This window comes from Mandrillus leucophaeus, unplaced genomic scaffold (genome assembly GCF_000951045.1).
Source record: "Mandrillus leucophaeus isolate KB7577 unplaced genomic scaffold, Mleu.le_1.0 Scaffold151, whole genome shotgun sequence".
NCBI classification, from domain to species: Eukaryota; Metazoa; Chordata; class Mammalia; order Primates; family Cercopithecidae; genus Mandrillus; species Mandrillus leucophaeus.
In genome coordinates, this window is record NW_012101488.1 from 1080085 (window position 1) to 1085221 (window position 5137).

Consider the following 5137-nt stretch of genomic DNA (forward strand, 5'->3'; position numbering starts at 1 on the left):
GTAGGGGGCACGATGGCTGCAATTCCCAGCGAGTGTGAATCTGTGCGGAGTCTGGCGTTTGGTCTACGGACCAGCAGCGCCCTCTGCTGGAGGCATCCCATAGTGCAGTGACCAGGGTACAGCGAGCATCGAACCAAATATGTATGTATGTATGTATGTATGTATGTATGTATGTATATATGTATTTTTGAGATGGAGTTTCGCTTTTGTTGCCCAGGCTGGAGTGCAATGGCATGATCTCGGCTCACTGCAACCTCCGCTTGTGGGGTTCAAGCGATTTGCCTGCCTCAGCCTCCCAAGTAGCTGGGATTACAGGCGTGTGTTACCACGGCCAGCTAATTTTGTATTTTTAGTAGAGATGGTTTCACCATGTTGGTCAGGCTGGTCTCGAACTCCTGACTTCAAGTGATCCACCAGCCTCGGCCTCCCAAAGTGATGGGATTACAGGTGTGAGCCACTGTGCCGTCCTCAAGTTATATTAGAATCATGTCCATCCAGCTTTGGCCAGTTTACTATTCTAGGACTTGATTCCTTCATTCAGTCACAATTTACTGAGCACCAACTTTGCGCCAGGCTCTTGCTGAAGATACAGTGGTGACAATATAGAGCCCTGCCCTCAGAGCTGACATTCTAGAGGATAAATATACAGTCAGTAGCAAGTATTTACTAAGTACTTTCTATGTGCGAGGCCCTGATAAAAGTACTGTCCTGGCTGGGCGCGGTGGCTCACGCCTGTAATTCCACCACTTTGGGAGGCCGAGGTGGGCGGATCACCTAAGATCAGGAGTTCACGATCAGCCTGGCTAACATGGTGAAACCGAGTCTCTACTAAAAATACAAAAATTAGCTGAGCATGATGGTGGGTGCCTATAATCCCAGCTACTCGGGAGGCTGAAACAGGAGAATGACTTGAACCCGGGAGGCGGAGGTTGCAGTGAGCCAAGATAGCGCCATTGTACTCCAGCCTGGGTGACAGAGCAAGACTGTGTCTCAAAAAAAAAAAAAAAAAAAAGTACTGTCCCTGTATTAGTTAACATTCAATTCTCAAAGCCTTAGACTATTTCCATTTTATTGACTAGGGAAACTGAGGCACAGAGAGGTTAAGTTACTCGCCCAAGGCCTGCACAGCAAGTGAGTGCCAGAATCAGATTTGAACCCCAAGCCCAATTCTTAGATATCACATTCTCTTACCAATAACGTAATGTATATTATATAACATAATGATGTGATATATATTATATAAAATAACTTTAGGGGCCGGGGGCGGTGGCTCACACCTGTAATCCCAGCACTTTGGGAGGCCGAGGCGGGAGGATCACTTGAGGTCAGGAATTCGAGACGAACCTGGGCTGACATGGCGAAACCCCATCTCTACTAAAAATATAAAAAGTAGCCGGGCGTGGTGGTGGACAACTGTAGTCCCAGCTACTCAGCTGGCTGAGATGGGAGAATGGCTTGAACTTGGGAGGCGGAGGTTGCAGTGAGCCAAGATCGCACCACTGCACTCCAGCCTGGGTGACAGAGCGAGACTCCCTCTCAATAAATAAAAAAATTTTAGGCCCTGAAAAGTTTTGTGAACAAAATCAAGAGGAGTATGTAATGTTTTGGTGGAAGGGTGCCATTTAGAAGGGGGCAATCAGGGAAGGCCTGCTGGAGGAGGTGGCCTTTGAGAAGAGACCTAAAGACAATGAGATCTGTGGGAAGAGAGATCGAAGCAGGCGACGCAAACAAGAAAAAGGCTCCGCGGCAGGCACTGCAAGAAAGCCACCGGTCTGGGATCTAACGTTTCCAAGGTTTTAGCTTCGCCAAGGCCCCTGCGCTGCAATCACCCTGATTCGAGGTGCCCTGGAGGTTACCCGCTCCGCGTGCTAAGTTCTGCCATTCCCGCGGGGCCGGAGCCACGAGGCTGAACTTCCCGCGGGCGGGGGGCGTGGCCGGCTCACCTGCGGGGGCATGGCTCCCAGCCGCCCCGCCCCTCGGAGGAGCCGCCCGCGGTCCCAGACGCCCGGCGCAGCGGGAGCGGCGGGGCGTGCCTGGCCTGCGGGACTCGACCGAGCGCAGTGGGGCGAAGCGGGGCCTGGAGCCGCCCGCAGTCAGGTGGGCGCCGGGAGTGGGGCGCGGGACTCTCGGAGAGCCGCGATGATGGGGGGCGGGAGCGAAGGGTGAGATGGGGCCTGGAGCAACCCTGGGCCCACTTGTCCTGCGACGGGGAAGGGCCTTGGGGCTCCCAGATGCCCCCTGCCCCGTCCTGCGGCTCTCCGGGGTCTGGAGGCCTGGCTGGGGCCGCGTGCCCCCCACCCCAGCGCAGGTAAACAGCGAGGACGGGGCGGGGCCTAGGGGGAGGGAGGGAGGAGGGAGGAGGGGGCCCTTGTGACGGCGGGTGAGCCTGGTGCGCGGGGCCCGGCCGGCCGGGGTAAGGTGGTGCGGTTTGCGGGGCTGGGCCACGATGGGAGCCTCCTGCCTGCCTGTGTGTGTGTCAGGCTTTGTGTGTGTGCAAGAGAGTGTGTCAGGCTGTGGGTATGAGGGTGAAAGCGACTGTCCTCCGTGTAACCCTGTGATGCGACTGTGTGTACGATGTGACACCTTCAGCAATGTGAAAATGTGGGCGACCTCTGACGGGAATGGTGTGTGTGTAGAATCGGATTGTCAATAGCACTTTATGTCTATGACCAAGAGCGAGTGCGACTGTCGTCAACTTTCTGCTTGGCCTGATGTGCATGTGTGTGGCTGTGTGTGTGGCTGTGTTTATGGCAGGGAGTGGAACTGGTTGTAGGATTAGGTGTGAATGTTGACCAAGGGGTTGTGCAGCTGTGGTTGTCTTTCTGCCTGTTAGTGTGTGTGGTGGACAGTGCGTGGCACTGGATCAGTGATAGGTGACTATGATTGACTTTTGATTGTCACTGATGGTGTATGGGGTGGGCGGAACTGTGTCCAGAAGCGGGACTGTTTCATGGGACGGTGTGTGTGGAACCTTGGGGTTGGATGAGTGAGGTGTGGAGGTGTGTAAAGCTGTGTGTGTGTGTGTGTGTGTAGAGAGGAACTGGAGGGTGTGTGACCTGCATTGATGCCGTGGCTGGCAGTGGTGTGCAATGGAGAGTTTGTTGTGGGGCTGGTAGTGTGGGAGATGGGAGTGGAGACGCGGACATTTAGGTGGGGTGCTCCTCTGAGCAGATGACCGGATGGAAAAGGGGGTCAGCACCAGGGATCGGTGTGTGGGACTGTGCCTATGGTTATCAGCTGTGCGGTTTTGCACCCAGGGCTCTGTGTGAGGGTGGGAGCTGCTATGTGTCTGGGACACAGCCCGAGTGCTGGATGGCTGTGGTTAAGCTGTGTTTGTTGCTGTGGTTGTCCATCTGGCTGTGGAGTGGTGTGTGTAAGGCTGTGTCTGAGGTTATGGAGGGAGGTTGTTACATCGGCAAAATTGTGTGAAGAATGGTTGTGGTTGTCAGGATGACTCTTGATGAGCCTGTGTGGTTGTGAGTTCAACCATTTATGATGTTTGTGAGTGAGGTGTGAGACTAGGTATGGTGTGACATACACATGCACATAGAGATTGGCCGGGTGCAGTGGCTCATACCTGTAATCTCAACACTTTGGAAGGCTGAAGTGAGGGGATTGCTTGAACCCAGGAGTCCTAGACTAGCCTGGGAAATATGGTGATACCCCGTCTCTACAAAAAACCAAAAATGAGCTAGGCATAGTTTAGTTTTTAAAAAAATGATCAAGTCTGTGGTGCACAAAATGTACAGGACCCTTTATGTGATCGTGTGTGTGCAACCTGTGCAGAAACCGCTGGGCTCCTTATGGTGGATGCAGTGGCTTGAGTGAAGAGTGTGAGAATGTGGCATCCCTCTACGCATATTCACAGCTCTCTGTTCCTACTGAATGCAAGTATTCATGAGTGCATGGCGTGTAGGTGTGGGAGTCCCTGCTGGCCAGGCGTGGAGGGGGAGGAAGAGGAAGTGGGGAAACTGGTGAGGGATCCACAGTGAATCCTGGGAGTGTGTGCATCTGAAGGTGCGTTGGGCACATTGTGGGGAGTTGGGCTGTGTGAGTTCGGGGGACAATGAGTGTCACGGTCAAGTGCAAGGAGATGGTCTGAATGTGAGTGATTTGGGGAGTGGGAGAGACAGAGTTAGTTTCTGCGTGGGTTGGCTTTTTCTCTTTTTTTTTTTTTTTTTTTGAGACGGAGTCTCGCTCTGTCGCCCAGACTGGAGCGTGGTGGTGTGATCTTGGCTCACTGCAACCTCTGCCTCTTGGGTTCAAGCGATTCTCGTGCCTCAGCCTCCTGAGTAGCTGGGACTACAGACGCATACCATCACGCCTGGCTACTTTTGTATTTTTAGTAGAGCCGGGGTTTCACCATGTTGGCCAGGCTGGTCTCAAACTCCTGACCTCAACTGATCCACCCACCTCGGCCTCCCAAAGTGCTGGGATCACAGGCATGAGCCACTGTGCCCGGGCTTGGCTTTTATTTCTAAGAGAATATACCCGTGTGTTAGGTGGGATTTGCAAAAGGGGAGTGTGTACAGATTGTTTTTGAAAGAATAGTGTATGTGTGCGCCTAAGTCGGTGTGTTGTCTTAGGTTGTATTTCTAAAAGGAAAATGTAGGTGTTTGTATTGAGTTGTAGATTTAATAGAAGTGAGTACGTGTTGTTATTTCTAAGAGGTGAATGTATATTATGTTGTCTTTCCTTTTCTTTCCTTTCCTTTTCCCTTTCCCTTTCCCCTTCCCTTCCCTTTCCTTTCCTTTTTCCTAGACTGGGTCTTACTCTCTCGCCCAGGCTGAGTGTAGTGGCACTATCATGGCTCACTGCACCTTCAACCTCCTGGGTTCAAGCGATCCTTCTACCTCAGCCTCCAGGAACACCACCACCACACCCGGCTAATTTTTTTATTTTTATTTTTTATAGAGACGGGGTCTCACTATGTTTCCCAGGCTGGTCTTGAACTCTTGGGCTCAGTTGATCCTCCTGCCTCAGCCAAAATCCCAAAGTGCTGGGAGTACGGGTGTGAGCCACCGCACCTGGCCTACATTGTGTTTCTTTTTTTTTTTTTTGAGACGGAGTCTCGCTCTGTTGCCCAGGCTGGAGTGCAGTGGCCGGATCTCAGCTCACTGCAAGCTCTGCCTCCCGG

At 52.7% G+C, this 5137-nt stretch overlaps 1 protein-coding gene across 2 annotated transcripts in view; it reads left to right on the plus strand.

The window, feature by feature from the left end:
• The first annotated feature begins 1995 nt into the window (after nt 1-1995).
• The window catches only part of KLC3 (kinesin light chain 3), a 10259-nt gene continuing 7117 nt past the window's right edge, over nt 1996-5137 (plus strand). Inside the window, exon 1 of one of the 2 annotated variants that reach the window (XM_011975091.1) lies at nt 1996-2097. The gene's annotated coding sequence lies outside the window, so the exon portion shown is untranslated. The remainder of the gene's footprint in view (nt 2098-5137) is intronic. The other variant, XM_011975092.1, reaches the window with a different exon arrangement.